Source organism: Rhipicephalus microplus, chromosome 7, assembly GCF_043290135.1.
Source record: "Rhipicephalus microplus isolate Deutch F79 chromosome 7, USDA_Rmic, whole genome shotgun sequence".
NCBI lineage: Eukaryota > Metazoa > Arthropoda > Arachnida > Ixodida > Ixodidae > Rhipicephalus > Rhipicephalus microplus.
In genome coordinates, this window is record NC_134706.1 from 103,377,166 (window position 1) to 103,396,000 (window position 18,835).

Below are 18,835 nucleotides of genomic sequence, written 5' to 3' on the forward strand. Positions count from 1 at the left end.
TAGGACAGGTAAATCTTTAAGTGTTGATACATATCTGAATGGATGTCATGCGCACTCACTGAACATTTCTTTAAAGAATACAAGAAAACTACTGCTTTCATCGTTTCTTTCTTTCAGCTTCTCTATGATCCTTTCGTTCTTTTTTCTTTCTTTCTGTCTGCTAGTCTGGATATTGAGTGGGGCAATCAGGGTGAACAGTGGAAGTGCCTCAGACAAGCTGGCCGACGGCTCGATGGGAGGACCTGTCCTTGTCAAGGCGTCTTGTCAACTTAGCCCGAACAAATTGGCGAAAGTCCGAGATACGGGACTTCATGCCTCTGGCATTCCACTGAAAAATCGACGCACTTTTAACTTCAGTGCGGAAGATGAGATTTTGTTGAGCCATTGTGCTTATAAAAAGTTAGGAAGAACTGGATTCAGTGCATCTAGTATTTGCAGTGCACTCTTAGCAGACGGAGATTGTATGCTGCTCAGTAGCGTGCGAATCGTGGCAATTAATGATTGCACGATTGCAGTCACTTGCCTGTCTTGGTTGGAAAGATCTCGAACCGGGAGCGTGGACTGGCCGTCATGAAACTCCTTCGGTTCGCTTGATGCTGCTTCCCTTTGAAGTGCAGGCCACTCTGTCGCAGTTAGGGTATGCTCACTGGCTTTGTCCTTTACAGCCTTTCCCACGGCATGTGGTCTGGGAGGCAAAGGAGGTGGTACTGATGAGGGATCACGCAAACGTGTCGAGGAGGTAGCGGGCGTCCTCGAAGACCGACGTCGACGTGAACGACGCCTTCTGACTTTAGCTGCGGCTTCTCGATGAGATGAGTGATCGCGCACCATCTCCTTCAAGATGGCAATTTCCTTCTGAATCCGCGGGCAGTCCTTCGATGTGGCTTCATGGGATCCATTGCAATTAGAGCATTTCTTGACAGTTGCGACGCACTTATCCGCTTCATGGTGCTCGGCGCAGCGGTGGCATACCACCGAATTCTCGCAGACGCTGCTCACATGTCCAAGTTTCATGCATTTACGGCACTGGAGAGGCTTTGGAATGAAAGGCCGCACAGCATGTCTGAAGTACCCCATCTTCACATGAGAGGGGAGTGATGTGCTCTTAAACGCAATCTTCACACAGCGAGACTTGCCTAGCCGGGTGACATCAACAATTGGAGTATCAGTTGTTGACTTAACAAGAAGTTGTAAGTCATTATTGGAAATAGCGACATCAATGTCGTAGATCACGCCGGTTACTACATCACATCCAAAGGGAACATGAGAGCGCACCTGGTTGCCGTCCAAGTCAGTTACACTGCGCAGAACGCCCAACGCACTTGCGTGCAAAACGTCCACAGCCAGTATATTCTTTCTGGCGTTCACTCTTATGTCCGTGATCTCATTTGGCATGAGCGTTTCCAGAGACGTCGACACAGACTGTCTGTTAAGGCGTTTCATGCTGACGGTAGGAAGTGCAGGCAGAAACAGGATGGTATAAGTGTTCGATTTCGGCGCTTCACTTACAGTTTGAATAGTTGAGGATGAGGATGTCCTCATGTTCCTTCTCTTCGCCTTGCGGCTCAGCACAGGTTGGAAACCGTCATCTGAAAAGTCCTCACTGCTGAGATAGTAAGCATGAGTATCTTCACTGTCGCTGTCACTCGCTTGTCCCATCCGCTTCCTGGAGGCGGCCGCCACTAACGACGCTGGTGCCGGCAGGCGCCCGGGGTGGTCTACATCAATTCCCTATACTTGTCATATGTGAACCAAACGTATTAACGCCTTATAGATTGTCCGGTTATGAAGCTTTTTGTTCAGCTGCTTGCGAAGAACGAAGCAAAGTAATTGTTTACAATCGCACAGACTTGACTTATCTTTTGCACCCAATAAGTTCAAATGACGACAATCAGTACGTGTGTCTTCGTATAAAGAAGAATTCAGTTTCGTTCACGCTTATTGGTGGATATATATCTCCGTCATCGCGATTTGACTGCGACAGATTAAAAGACATCGTAATGAGAACCGATGGGCCTTGGATCATCACCGGTGACTTCAACGCCCCTCACATGCTTTGGGGGAGCACTAGGATGAATGCCAGGGGCCGGAACATTGTTACATTCGCTTCCGATTACGACCTTTCTATCATGAACGATGGTACTCCCACATATCTGCGGGGTCTCACGTATGGCAGTTGCCTTGACCTGACATTGGTGTCACGGTGCTTCTCTCACAAAGTTAAGTGGTTTTGCGATATTGAGACTCATGGGAGTGATCACGTACCCACCTACGTGACGATCGATGGTATCATAAAAAATTTCTCTTCCGGTGTTGCAATTGGCACTGACTGGTCGATGTTTGCATCGCGTGTTCAGAACGCTTGCCAAGAAGGCCTCGCCTGCAGCCTGGAAAATATCATAGCGAAAGCTATGCAAGCGTCCAAATGTAAATTACCATTTTCGTCTAAAATAACACAGTATGACATCGAACTGAAAAAATTACGAGCTATACGAAGGCGTGCTGAACAACGATACAGACGCACAAGATCAATTTACGATCTGAGGGAAGCAAGGCGGCTCCAGAAAAAGATTCAACGACGCATTTACAAACTGGAGAGCGAACGCTGGAAAGCATTCTGCGAATCTCTAGACCCTCATAAACCGCTGTCCTATATCTGGAGAACAGTTCGTGGTCTTCGCTCCTCTCCGCAACAATGGCACCCTTTTAAAGCTTTGGCACTACATCATGGAAAAACAGAACTCGAGGTGGCTGAAGAATTTTGCACGAGAGTGGCCGGGAATATTATGAACGAGAGCATCGACGCCGTGATCGTTCCTGAAACGCCATTACCAGAAATGGACATTCCGTTCACCATGGAAGAACTGGAAGGTGCGTGAGTCGCTTCTAAGCGCATGTCATCGCCAGGTCGTGAGGGTATTACTTATAGTGCGTTGGGACACATTGGACAAAAAGCCAGAAAAGAACTTTTAACATGCTTCAACAACTCCTGGCTCAGCGGCAGTGTTCCACGAGAATGGAAAATAAGTTGATTAATACCACTTTTGAAATCGGGAAAATCACCATTGGACTTGACAGCGTATCGCCCTTTTTCCCTCGCAAGCTGCCTCGGAAAAGTGATGGAAAGAATGGTTCTATTTCGTCTCGAGTGGTACTTGGAACGATACACCAAATACCCTTCTTGCATGGCAGGCTTTCGTCGGGGCCGCTCCTCCATTGACTGTGTCCTTGACTTATCTACATTTGTTCAACAAGAAAAAAGTCGCAAGCGCATATCAGTGGCACTCTTTCTTGACGTGAAGGGTGCATATGATAATGTAGCTCACGATGCCATCCTTACTTCTCTCGCAGCAATGGGCATTGATGGACGAATGTTTCAATGGATAAAAGATTATATAACTGGCAGGGGTTTCTTTGTACAATTATATGAGGGTACAACTGCCCAACATTACACCTACTGCGGAGTACCTCAGGGAGGTGTTTTAAGCCCCACATTGTTCAATGTATCCCTCATTGGTCTCGTGAAGGTACTGCCAAAGTCGGTGTGCCTATCTATATACGCCGATGATATTTGCCTCTGGAGTGCTGCAGCTACTCGCCCTCAGGTGCGTCCACGAATACAGCGGGCAGCAACCCTCACAACAGCCTACCTTCAAAAACAAGACCTAAATATATCAACTGTGAAGTGCGCGTTGATGGCGTTTACACGCAAACCAATGACGCCATACCCTGTTTACATCAATGGGCAGAGTGTCAAATATGCACGGACGCATCGTTTCCTGGGCATAATAATCGACAGAAGTCTTTCGTGGAGCCCAAATTGTGCGTACTTGAAGAAGAGACTGCTATCTATTGTGCATATCATTAAATTCTTGTGCGGTAAAGCATGGGGAACTTCTGTGGCCTCCATGCTACTGCTGTACAGGGCCCTATTTCTGGGTCTATTGCGCTACAGCTTGCCGGTACTGATGACACTTTCTAATCGAATACTCATTCATTGGAGAGTTTGCAGGGTCAGACACTGCGTGTCTGCCTAGGACTGCCCCGATGCGCTTCTACTTATGCCACAATCATGCTTGCCAAACACCATCCGGTCAGGACATATATAGTTGTGGATTGCCTCAGAGCGCACATTCGACATGCTAGCCATGTCCCCGACCACCACTTGGCCCTTCTACCTTCCGGAAGACCACGTGCTACGTTTTCAGACGTCATAGCAAAGCACCTAAACGGCATTCCATCAGGGTATACGCCAGCTGCGAGAACGGCATGTCCTTTGTGGTGCCTCGACCAGCCGCAAGTACGTCTAGAAATTCCAGGAATCGAAAAGAAAAGCAGTTGCAGGCTTGTTGATATCAGTCCAAAATATATTGAATACAGCTTTTGATTACCTTACTTTTCGAAAACTGCACAGAAGTAAATGATGCTGTGAAATGGTATCACTTTAAAATATATTTTGTGAATATAAGTCTTCCTGCTGTTTCTACTTCGAATGTATCTACTGTAGCGACATATATGGTATCAAGATCTGCTCAACTAATCTCAAGAGCGTTTTGTCTTAGGGAACTCGACACACTTATGGTTAACAATAAAGTAGCTATCGCGATTTCAATATTCTTTCCCTATGGCTCTTCATGTACCAGCGATTGCGACGCGCCAGTTATAATGCGCAAAGTTTAATACGGAACACAGATATTCAGACAGCAAAACGCGATGCGCCCCTCCAGCATACTCAATAGACTACGTGACAGAGATCCACTCAGCTAGTGTTCTCAGTTAGATTGAAGAAATTTTAGCCGTTGCATTGTCCTCGAGGCACAAGCAAAGTGGGTCACATAGTAGAGAAATTTTTATTGAACGGTAAGCCTGCATAGCTGTCTTTCTGTACTGTTTCTGATCCTTCATTTACATTTTCTTGGAGATGCATTATTCCTATTTATACTCAGTGCGCGGACTATAGACAGTGTAGGAGGCTTCAAACGAGCAAGGAAAAACAGAAACGAAGCCAGACATTGTGAACACAATTCCTAAATTTAATGGTTACTTGACGTGCGTGCCTGATGTGAAAAGGAGATATGGAAACCTAAGGCCCTTAGGTGCACATTTTGGGAGTTATTTCGCAAGTACCGATCGCAGTTCACGAAAGTAGCCCATACAGTAGGCAGTATACGGTTAAGCATGCCAAGTATGTTGTCGAAACCAATGAAGATGCCAGACTGGAGGGTAAATAAAATCCAATCTCTATGTCACTCCACATGCTTGTTGACTTGGAGCAGTAGATATATAGGTTCAGTAGGAATGCATGGCCCGTTGCTTCCACTTGTTATCAGTAATTGGTTTCGCAGGTTGACAACCATCCCTCAGTTTCAGAGTAGGTAGACCTTTATTGCCCTTCTTAAATAAAGTTCGGCAGTGCGTTTTTTTGTTTCTTGACAGGGTTATGCCCGCATTCAGCTCATCGCAGTGCCTATATGCAAGTCCTCAAACTGTTGCACGATGCAGTGTTTTAAGAATATATGCATATGTCCAATTATAATATATAAAGTCACATTCAGTTGAGTGGCTAGGGTATGTAAGCGTTACGTTAGTTTCAATGTAAGAAAAATAATTGAACTGACTACGCGTACGTATATAAGACAACAAGTGAACTTACGTAGCAGTTGACATTGTGATGGTGATGCTGGCGATGGCGACTAAATAAATTGGGTAGGCGCATAAAACACCCATATTTGCTCAATTCACAATACATGGTGCCCAGCACAATTCCACGCCTCTGCCACGCGAAATATGATGCGTTAAAGAGGCTCATTTCATTCCATGTCATTTTAGGCCTATTTTCCTGTTAATTTCGTGGTTCTGTGTTGGAACAATTGCTTGCCGTGGACATGACCGGGTTTTGGACCTTACTTGGATGCGAAAGTCGTTTATATTTATTTTGTGTGTATATATTTGATTTTCATTGATTTTCACGTCATGGGCAAAAAGATTACCTTTCACTCACAACCAACGGCGCCGATGCCGATGCAGGAGTTTCAGCACATCAAGCCCTTTAACTCTGTCGTGCTATAACAAATATGCTTCTGAATTTTTATCTTTACAAGAGAACAAAGAAAGCAAGGAAACGCTACAAAAATAAACGATGAAGCACAAACGCGTGTGTTTTGTCATCTGTGCTTCTAGTGTCTTATTTTGTTCGCACAATGCGTAAAGAAGAAAAAGAAGAAGGCGTTTAGGTTGAAGAAAAACGAGAGGTCGGCCTGGTAAGCGGGTCTCTAGCCTGCGGACTCCTCACGGGGGTAAGCGAATAATAAGGCATGGTGAGGGGCGATTGTGGTATGCACAATGAGTCACTGCACGCACTGGCCCGTTCGATGTAGGACATGAACAAAGGTCTTTAGATTAGGTACAGTTTAGCGCGTGTGCGTAGGACGAGAATCTAAAGCTGTCTTGCTTAGAAATGCGAGCAAGCCCTTTGGGCCATGTTGTTGCGTGATCTACACGTTCCCAAGCACCCAAAAGCTTCTCAACTGAAAAGGGTCTGCAGACTAGGTGATCTGCGAGGTGCTTCAGAGATTGTGTTTTGGCCACGTATTGAGAGCACATGCACAGAATGTTTTTGGCGTATGACGCTAACCACAGTCACGATTTTCCACCTGTCCACTCTTGCATAGGTATCGATGCGTATGTACCGACTTTAGTTCAACCAGCTACAGTACTGTAAACAACAGCACAACTTAATATTAACAGGTTTTATGGGTGGAAATGGTATTACATTTGAACACCGATGATATTCAGACACTTGATTTGTTGTATTCTTTTCTGTTTCAGTATCTGTTTTCTGTTTCAGTATGACGATGTTTTCGGAGCGTTTGTTCTCTTTTCGCGCATAACGTCGTTCCTGTTCTATTGATTATGGACTTGCATGTAAGTATTGCGTTGTCTAACTGGGTGAAATATTTATCCGCTGAGCAAGGGGTTACTGGCACCTGTTTCTTAGACGTGAGCTAAGTTTTGATGGAGTGGAAATGAAATTCTGCTCGGGCTTGTGGATTGCATTGGAAAACATAGTGCTGTAAATCATTCATAAATGTCAATGCAAACTTCCACTGCCACGTACCCCACAGCATTTTTACATCGTGCTGTTGAAACCCAGTTGAAGCACGCAAGCGAATACAGTTTACAGATTTTATTCGTTCTCTGTAGCCCAAACTATACATAACATCATAGGTAAACTGCAAATCATACCTGTTCCAAACAGTACTTGTGCAACGTTTTACATAGCTCCGATTGCAATGATGTGGCATATCAGTGGCGCAATAATTGAAAATTACCGCAGAGAACACAATACTTGCTGTGAATTCCCATTTCATTTTTATAGCTATTGTGCTACGTTCAGACAATTTCAGTCCTCGCAACGAGTACTTTTGTGGTGCCGCGATACACAATGGTATGAAGGAGCTCGTATACTATCATAAGCACGTGACTAATGTATATATTATTAAAAGGACACATACGCTCCAGCAGTGGTCAACCACTAGAACTTCAAATGCAGCCGGCTTTCACAAATACGTTTTTACTGTGTTGTTTAGGTTAAAGCGATGTATTGCGGTGAAGCTCGACAAGCGGCGCAGTGCTCAACGTAAAAAAACTGCTGGATGTCAGTGTTCTGTTCTTGACGTTTAGGTAGCAACTGTTCTTTTACATCGTAGTATGATGAAAATAGAACCAATTTTCAGTAAAAATGAAACGGTTTCAATTAACTTTCCTACGGTTGCCGTGGACGTAGGAGCAATTGCCGAAAATACGAAACAATTCCTTTCTAAACCCTTCCGCCACATTGCCCGTTTCAACTCATTTGCAAAACCAGCGGAGTGCATCCCTAGGACCAATAGCGCTACAAACGACTCCAAGTTTGGCAGTTACAACATGACAGAGAGGTCACGCGACAATTTCCTTGCTGTAAACGTGTTAAAATTCCTTAATGTTTTAAATGCGAAGCATTTCTTAGCGAACTTCGGTGAATTTGAGCGTATCTATCTATCTATCTATCTATCTATCTATCTATCTATCTATCTATCTATCTATCTATCTATCTATCTATCTATCTATCTATCGATCTATCTATCTATCTACCTATCTTTTTATCTGTCTGTCTGTCTGTCTATCTATCTATCTATCTATCTACCTATCTTTTTATCAGTCTGTCTGTCTGTCTATCTATTTATCTATCTATCCATCTATCTATCTATCTATCTATCTATCTATCTATCTATCTATCTATCTATCTATTTATCTAGCCACCTACGACTTTTAGCTCTCCTGGCCGTTTGGATAATGGTATTGATGCCAACCTTGGTACGGCGTAACTTGACTGTATTATAAGCATATCTGACTGGTCATGACATAAAAATGATTATATGTATGGCATGATTGTTATGATTTAGATTTCTTGGTCTTGCTGCTCTTGCGATGGCCGCGTTCACATGACATGTTGCAAAACTAGTATGGTATGACATGATTTCATGGCGAAACCAAGCGACCAAACCTAACAATAAAATATGACATGCGTGTCGTGTAACAACATGACTACATACTACGCTCACCATGCACTCGCGGCCGTTTCGCTAGCTCCACATGTACCAAATTCGGCATTACGTGACGCGAACGAATGATATAGGGCAATGACATATCCGAACATGATAATCACGAATTGCGAGTCATGTAACAACCTGACTACATGCCGCAATAATGATGCGCTCGTGGCCGTTTCACAAGCTTCACTTATGCCAAATTTGGTATTACGTGAATTCAATGGATGACAGAGGCATGTGATTGGTGGAAACATGAAAATCATGGGATGCGTGTCATGTGACAACATCACTGCATGCCCCAGTCAAGGCATCAATAGACTTCGGCGTGACATGGCGCGCGTGCGCACCGGCTTTCGTCTCGTCGCGTCATGCCGGCGTTGCCACGCTAGGCATGGGTCCTGCCGTATACTCGCAAACGCGCACCGGGCTGCGTTGCTTTGAGGCATGCGCGTTTCAGCGCGTCCAGCATCCCTCCGTCACAAAAAGAGGCAGACGCAGTGCTGTCTGGGTAATGCAGAGGCGCGAAATGCCGCATGTCACATTTCGCGCCAGTTGCCATCGGGCCGTGCCGATGAACGTTGGTCGCGCTGGTCGCGCCTGGCGTGAGACTATAAAGTTCTCGCGTTTTTCTAAGGTATAGCGTCAATGCGCCCAGCGTGCGCACGCGTAAACGCTGCCTGTGGTAAATTGAGCCTTTAATGATGCACTCGCGGTCATTTCGCTAGCTCCAAATATACCAAATTTGGTGTTACGTGACGTCAATAGATGACGAAGGTATATCACTTGTGCAAACATGATAATAATTGCAGGCGTGTCGGGCAAGAACATGACAACATACCACGTTCTAGTATGTTCGTGGACGTTTCGCTAGCGTCATGTATAATAAATTTGGCATTACGTGACGTGAATAGATTTCGAAGAAAAATGACACATCCAAAAATTATAATCATGACAAGGAAGTCATGCACGGCATAATTTACCTTCACCTGGTAACGTTGTGGTGATTTTAAATTGACATATCAACCTTCCTCATTCGTGCTTCGCATGACATCGATTCCCACTGTACGTAAAATCTGCCAATTTTTCTTTTTAGGAATCACCGATGTCCCCAAGCACTATCACTTGAGGTCTTCAATGTATAAAAAAAATCGCAAAACACCAAATTATTCCGTCTGTGCAGGTCTGGTAAAAAAAGAGTCGTTGTATTACCAGCTCGGATTGAATCAGCGTTTTTGATTTAATTCCATAAAATACAAAAAAATCGTTTTGCCGATGGTATATAACGCTCTTTCACGGCTACGTTTGTTGGCGCCTTAAGAAGGCGTGTATAACACTTCCCATGTATGAAACGTACACATCGCCTAGAAGAAATTTACACGCTGCCATTTCATAAGCCATCTTTGTTTATTTCTTACTTGCTGTTACCTTAAAGAAGTTCTAAAAAGAGGGTTTAAGGTCCTGAAATGTGCAACATCGCTATTCTCGTCTGCAATATGTAAATGTTATTCAGGCACGTGGCCTATAGAGTGTTTTTTGTTTGTCTGCATATAGAGAAGGCATCTGTCGCTTGCACTTTCTTGTGGCTGAAGTCAGAAGGTGAAAGATCATTGCTGCGTGCTTAGTCATCGAGCCTCGAACACCACTGTTTTAGTCATCAAAACGAAGTTATCTTAAAACGCTGCTATGCACTCCGGACTGCCTTTAGCATAACAACGGTCGCGTGGAACCAATGTGACCTTAATATCAAGACCATCTGCAATACGATTTCAGGATATTTGTGCTCTCTGTGTTGACACAGAGCCTATGAGCCTTGTTATCCCGTATTCAAGAACTTCCCTTCACGCAACGCTTCACGTTGACTTGAGAAAATCAATAACAAGGTCGTCTCTATGCAGACAAAAGTCACCCAATATCACAGAGAATCTGCAGCGATTCTTTAAAAACGCAGCGTCATTTTTAGACAAGCGGTGGCGCTGTGGTCAGCTCGTTCACGTGAAGAACGAGATTCAAGTCGAGAAGCGCTCGTGAATACAAGGGTTATCATATCATGCATCACGAAATTATTCGTGCGTTGCGTGGATTGACCCTTCTTTTTAAATGGCATTATCATGTCTTCTGACTGAAGTAAAAATTATTAAAACTTGTTGTGCAGGTTCACATGAGCTTCAAGGAATGAAAACAGGCATTACGGAAATACAAAAAAGTGGCGTGAAAGGATGGCGTGTTATTCGCAGAAAGTTCCTTTCTTCAAAGCAGTCCGCAATATATGGCCAACAAACAATCGCAGTAACGTAACACAAATCAGACCACTATAGTTAGGCCCTGCAGGTGTGTGCTAGTTCAAGTTCAGCAAACACTTAAAAGATGTTCTGATCTCAGCATCCTTAATTGGTAGAAGCAAGAAGGTGCTAGAACAAGCAACAACAGAAGCAAATTACGTGGAATTGCTGTGAAATAAATACATCGACCAGAAAAAAGCCCAGTTTACTTAACGTTATGCTCCACCCCCTCCCATCATGCATAAGGACCTGTTCGTATTGAAAGTCATAACAATGGCACAGTGCACCAAATGTGAAGGCTTCGTGTACTGCAAAATCTTTTCACATCTATCTATCTATCTATCTATCTATCTATCTATCTATCTATCTATCTATCTATCTATCTATCTATCTATCTATCTATCTATCTGTCTGTCTGTCTGTATGTCTGTTTGTCTGTCTGTCTGTCTATCTATCTATCCATTCATCTATCTATCTATCTATCTAGCTATATATTTATCTATATATCTAGCCACCTACGTCTGGGTGCGCTCTTGATGACTACATTAACTTGGGGTGCAAGAAATCAGTATGGGAAGGTAAGATACTTACACAAATATGACGCGATAGACACAGATAAACGAGCCGAAAGATATTTCACTCGATGTTCGCTCGAACCTTGCGAGTGGTGGAGAGCGTGAAGTGAGAGAGGTGACACGCAGAGAGCGAAGGTCAGAGTGATGTCACTGCGCACTGCCAAGAAGGCATGACCTACTTGGCACCGCCCCAACAGGTTCGTCGAGGGGAGCGTGGTGCGGCGCGTTGGCACGGAGACACGGACATCGTTACACAGGCTAGTCAAGGAGATGTTCTTGCGCTGGTAATGTTAACATAAAAGCAATTATACGGGCAGCAAAAGGATGCACTGAAAAGTAGAAGTGAGCCTCATGCAGTATGAATGCATTAAAATGATGACGCAGTCAGTTTATCTGTAAGCCTAAAGGCATCACTTTTACGCTTAGTAAATGCTGGCTGACAAAGTTACTGCGAAAAACCTTTTGTAATAAGAACTCTTCCCAGTTTTTATGTTTATTTGCAACCATCTGCATGAATCACTCAAACAGCCCTGGATAATTTATAGGTATGTCAAAAAACCTGCCCTCATTTGGGGTTATTTAAATGGGCCAAATACAACGTGGGGCGGCAATCTTACCAATTTTCGCGAGAGAGCACTTGAAAACGCCATTTATAGATGTGGTCTTGAACTAAACTACGAATCAGGGACGATTCTAAGAGGTGATAATTATGCCAGCTGTCTAGAATTCCCTATAACTTATCCTTACATTGCACGAGACATAAGCTGTTGTACAGACCTCGAGACACAAGGTAGCCACCATTATCTAGTTGTCATGCAACACCCACGAATACAAGTGCCGGCAAAACATTCACCTCAATACTGATAAACTAGAAACAGTTTCGTGAACATATTGGACGTGATTTCGTGGGAGTTAATGAACTGGATACGTTTATGTCCTGCATTCCAAGCAGTTAAACTCGTGCGACAACGTTTACAGCAGTCCCAGCTGGCAACTCTAGTCTAAATATAGACTTTGAGCACCTACGAGCAAATAAAAGACGAGCAGAAAGTTCCTATCGCTGCACTGAGTGGCTGGAAGTCTACAAGGAGAATCAAGCCACACACGTCGAATCTAACCAACACAGGCCAAAGTCGAGTCATAAAATATGGTACGATTTCTGCACTTCATTCACTTAATTTACTTCACTTCAAAAAATGTCGCAAATAGTCACTTTGTTAAGTCGTGCAGCATCCCAGCAAAGCCAATTTAGAGCTTTGAACATATCATTAGATTGTCCGAACGTAATGTTTCTAATTTGTTTTGCTAACTTTTGACTGCAACAGGGCAAATGTTTCAAAATACACCCAATTTCGTAGAGAAGTAAATCCAAGATGCACATGAATTACCACATAATCAGAGCTGTGTACTGTTCAATCACGAACGTGCGTTAGAATGGTAACAGGTCCAGACAACATTACTGAAGCGGGAGACACATGGTGCGAACAGCCATTAGCGCTCAGGCTCCTCCCACATCCAGCCCCCTCAGGTTGCCCGCTCGGAAGACATCGTATCTTCTTTATTAAGCCCCCAAAAAAGAAGCTCACGCAACCATACCTTGTTGTCTACTAACATCGCCAACAAAGCTACGACTTTGCAAGCGACAAACATCGACACAGCCCACATTCACTATCGACTGCGAGCATAGGCTGAGCAAGGCCGACGTTCTCGGTAGTGCAGCTCTCTTTCCAACGTGAGCTAATCGTCGAGCGCTTCTTTTTACCAACACGATAAAAACTCGTACACCTATATCACGTTTTCACCCGTACAACTGGTTTCATCGCCGGCCCCGATGTAAAAAGCAAAGGGGGGAACGAAGCGGGCCGGTTTACCAAGGCCGCCGATACCACTGTTTATTTACCTGCGGAATGGCCTTCCATCGCGGCTTGACATCTTGTTGTTGGTTCGGAAACCGGCGTTGCCTCGCAGAAATACCACACTTCAAGCATCACTTTATTCAATCATGAGTTATTTCACGTCAGAAACAGTCTACCCAATGTTTTTGATGCTACTGGCAACGGCGATATCCAAAAATACAAGGGTGATTGGAGAGGCGAGGCATAAACGGCGCCTGCCTGTGGCACCCCTTGTCATGCTCCCACACTGCCATTGGCTGTGGCTGCCAAACCGGCGTGGCTGCTGTGCTGCTACATTTAGGAAGTTAGATGCACGCGTGGCGTGCGAATCGTCGCCGTATGCTGTTGGAAGCCTGTCGGATGCGACTGTTCGCACGAACAGCCGTATGGCAAATCGCATGCGAATTCGCACCATGTGTCTCCCACTTTACAGCGTTCTGAACAGTCGAGGTCCTGACGTCAGGCAGGTTCTCCTACAGATATATTACTACATGAGGCCAAAGGCGTACTTTTAAACGTGTTCGAAGGTCACGAAAATTGCCCCATTGCTAAATACCGGTAAATCATCATTTCGCTTGACTTTTTTCAACCAGTAAACCTCACTAGCTTTCGACCAGTAAACCACACACCACATCGATACTGGCTCTCACTCACTGCTGTGGCAACGGTCATATCGCGTGTACGCCACAGAACGTCGGGCTAGAGAACGACGTGTTTCTCAGTGGAGCACGTCGACGACATCCTTCGCTCAGGCGTCATCCGACCTTCGCAAAGCCCATGGGTTTCTACAGTGGTACTTGTCACAAAGAAAGGTGGGTCCATTTGCTTCTGCGTCAATTTTTGGAGGGTGGACAAGATCGCGCTGTAGAATGTTTGCCCACAGCCTCGCATTGTTTACACAGCCTCGACTGTTTACAGGGTGTTGAATTCTTTTCCTCATTAGACTTGCCGTGGAACTACTGGCAGGTGTATGGCCGAGGCCAATTGCCAGAAACCACTTTTGCCACACCGCTTTTGGCTTGTATGAATTTGCCGTCATGCCTTTAGGGCTGTGCAACGCACGTGCCACGTTCGAAAGAATGATGGACAACGTTCTGCGTATTCTTAAATAGAACATCTGCCTATGTTACCTCGATGACGTCATGGTGTTCACCCCTGATTTTCCAACCCACTTGCTACGACTTCAGCTCGTGCTTAAGTGCTTAACTAACGCCGGGTTACAATTAAATCAGAAGAAATGCCGATTTGCTGTTCGTCATCTCACCATTCTAGGACACGTTGTGTCCAAAGACGACATTCTCCCGGATTCTAATAAACTAAGGAACCGTTATTGAGTTTTCTAAACCCACTACCATCAAAGACTTCGCAATTTTATTGGTTTATGTTCTTATTTTAGGCAGTTTGTTCGAAACTTCGCGTCGATTATATCACCTCTGACGCAGCTTCTTGGTGGAACTCACGATATGTCGTCGTGGTCATCAGCCTTTGACGAGGCTTTCAGAACAATGCGAGGTCTCCTTACAAGGCCCCTCATTCTTCGCCAATTGGACCCTTAAGCTCCCACTGAGGTCTACACCGACGCAAGTGGCGTAGACTTGGGTGCTGTGCTCGCACAGCGTCCAACTGGCCACACAGAATATGCCACGGCATACGCGATTTGCACACTCACCATTGCAGAAAGCAACTACAGTGTGACAGAAAAGGAGTGTTTGGCCATTGTGTGGGTGTTTGACAAGTTTTGCTGATATTTATATCGTCGTTATTTTGATATCATCACCGACCACCATGCGCTGTGTTGGCTTTTGACGTTGAAAGACCAATCTGGCCGTCTTGCCCGTTGGGCCTTGAAAATCTAAGAGTACAACATACGCGTTATTTATCGTTGAAGGGTGCAAACCTTCCGACGCTCACGCGCTTTCCCACTCACCTCGTTCCCTAAACCGGCCGATGACCCTTCGTAGGAGCGCACGTTGTATTCTCTTCAATTTGATAAAATTGCTGCGGAACAACGCAACAACCCCTGGACGACATCTATCCTAGACATTCTCTCAGATACCTCTAAAGTCTCACCATTGCGAACACTCAAGCGCCTAATTTTACATTTTGTAATTTCTAACAGGCTGCTCTACCAACGCAACTGTGCTGCAGAGGCGCGCACACGGTTGCTTGTCGTACCGGGAGCTTTGAGGTAAGAGATATGCTCCTCCTTTTATATTGTCCCATAGTGCGCCCACGCAGGAGTTGTCAGGACGTATGAAAGAATTGGGCACCGACACTACTGGCATGGTATGTATACCTTCGGCTGTAACTCTGTTCACTCTTCTTGTGAATGCCAGCACCGCAAGTTTACCCTGCAACTCCACCAAATATAAAGGAGATTTATTGTACTGGAGCTGATGGCTTATCGCGCTACGTTTCGAGCTCAGTACGCTAGCTCGTGCCTCTGCTGCACACACGATTCTGCTGACCCTTGTGCCGATCTACTTCTTTTTCATTTCAATATACTTAGCGTCATTTCATGATGTGTCTCTCAATAAAAAATTGCAGCATGGTCACCTTCCTTTCGCATGCTTCGCGTGACGTCGCTTAGTTCGACGGATAGTATCTGGGATCTGCCAAATTTGTTTTCCGTGCGAAGTGGGAATGATGCTTGGCATAGTTGGGTGAATATGTTGCTAAGATGAGACGAAAAGAATATTTGGAAAACTTTTTTACGTGAGTTTCTTATTACAAAGAAACCTAATAAAATTTTTATTGGTTTCTTATGACTGAGTGCGTTTGGACAATGAAAGGAGAAGAGAGCGGTACGTGCAAAACATTCACTGTGGAGACTTCTGCAACGCTTTGTGCACCCTGGTTTTTTCAAGTTCCCCTGCCGCTCGCTCCTTTATGTACACGCTTCTTCTGGCCTGCGAGCTTACTATTATGAAGTATTAGGTCTTCTCAGGTCGTAACCTGACATAAATACGCGGTTGTAATCTAAATAACTGTAACGAAGAATAAATTACCGTTCCGTGCAACACTGTGGTTGATTCTGTGAACACAGAGGCTCGGCTATGCAACTTCCCACAAATTATACAGGTAAGTTTTTCTTCTTTTAGCACTGCACCTACATACACGTCTGTTTTTTTTTTTCGGTGATCCCCCTCCTTTGCAGTCCATGCATAACTAAGCTCGTTCAACGTATGGCCATCCACTTAAACTAGAAAGGCCCTTGTTCCGGCACTCAACCTCTTCGGCGACGCTCCACGCTATCTCATAAAAGATTCAATATAGGCTCGCACTCTTTTCATTTATATTCATGATGCTGGTAGATAACTATAGTGAAAGTTTGCACAAGCCGCGAGTTCGCACAAGCTGCGAAGTCTACAGTAAGAATAAATATATATAATTGAAGTGGCCTTTACACGTTTTTTAGCGCACGCTAAAGAAGATCTGATACAGCGCCTTTCCTTTCTGTCTTTTGCTGCTCTTATTCTGATTTGTCATAATGTCTTTCTTACTGCGGCTGCGAAACAAAGTAAATGCACCACCAAAACCGTTGAGCTTTTTTGTTGTGGGGTGTTTCCCAGAATATTTCAACTGTTCTTTTTTCGCTTTAATAACGTACTCTCCTTCACCACGCGTATCAAGACTTCTTCTATCGTACGTTTCTGTGACGAACATCCCCCGCATTTTCTATTCCACAGTATAATGGCTTCGGCAGGGGTGTAGAAACGTATAGAAATTCTTTATGGTAAATACTTATAAGCACAATAAAGATATATAGTCCGCCTGCCAAGAAGTATACGTACTAAGCCAGGAATATTCAGTGCATATTGTAGTACCCTATCTTGCTACGGTGAGAGACTTTTTCATCAGAGAGACAGACACACAGATAGATAGATAAATAGATAGATAGATAGATAGACAGGCAGATAGATAGATAGATAGATAGATAGATAGACAGATAGATAGATAGATAGATAGATAGATAGATAGATAGATAGATAGGCAAATAGATAGATAGATAGATAGATAGATAGATAGATAGATAGATAGATAGATAGATAGATAGATAGATAGATAGATAGATCTGTGCCTAATAGTACGGGCTAGTAATTCTTAAAGCTGACTGCTCTGCTGGAACAATCAGCGTGCATTACGCAGAATTTCCGTGAACATCTCTGTGAAGTACAGTATATCGATACTGTTTGCTGTAATGATATTCTGTGTTAAGCAAATACTGCACCGTTCTTTCACCTATTTGCTTCCAAGAAAGCTGTCTAGGTGTCTCTATGTTGTTCCCGTCATACCGCATCTGGTTCATTCTAAAAGCCTAATCTCAATGGAGAGCAAAAAAGCATTCTTGTGTGCGTAATTCAAGATGACAAGCCCTCCTTACAGTGTATCAGCCGGTTATGCGTAAAAAAAATCAGTAATATCAAGCAGCCCGTTAATGAACGACGAGGGGAAGAAGAGGCATTACCCCAGATATATCCCAAACGTGGCCTAAATTTACAATACTGCTCACTTGCAATAATTTTGAAATCAAACGTCAATAACAAAAGTGCGATCCCATACTCTGAAGCTACCAACCTCAGAACCACTCGAAACCTAAAACTGCCTTCATTCGTTCTATTGAGTTGAACTTTTTCTTCAGCAATTTCTAGCGTCCTACTGCGAAGTCATTACCAGCGTCATTAGAACAGATTAAAGTGTCCATGCGCTCATGACAATAGTCTCAGATCACTGAAAAAAAACTGCACCATAATTTCAGCCTCGTGGGACTGATGTGCAATGCTTGATTATTGTGTGTGCTTTGCTCTTAAAGAACCCGGACAAGTATTGCAAGCTGCACTTGCAGGGTTTAACGAAACAAACTTTATTAAAGATGACAGTCTTTCTTGGGGACCTTCGACGCAAAAAGTTTGGTCTCTCTGTCTGTACATTTGTCTGTTTGTTCACAGTTATCGTCAACCGGGTACTTCACAGAGCCCCAGCCGATACTCCGAATGGCCGACCCCATCCGTAGCGCCCACTAATGTTGCTCAAGGCTCAGCGTATATGCGTGTGTGATTGTCAATTAAAAAGCAATTATTGTGCATATCTGAGGCACCATAACAACACGTATATATTCCGCATGTTCGTCTTTTGCTAGAAAAGGCATACATCAGTAATTCTAAGGAACGTAGCGCTTATCACGCTGCACTGACCATGCAACGCTTGCACGAAAAATTGAGTGTTTCCAACGCTTTGTTAAGACGACATGGGAAAGGTACCTACCTGTCGCCTTGCGTTCTACAGCATATCACCTCTAAGAGGGGTGCGCTCGCCCGCCTCAGGGCCACGCACTTTGTTTTCAAAAAAATAAGACTACCAGATAGCGCTCATGTCTCACGTGTGACGTGGCTTAATGCACTCGTGCACCTCCTATTCTAATCAACATTCACCGATTTTTTTTGCGCATAACATCAAATAAATGTTTTTTTCACGCTATCCACACAAGACTACCA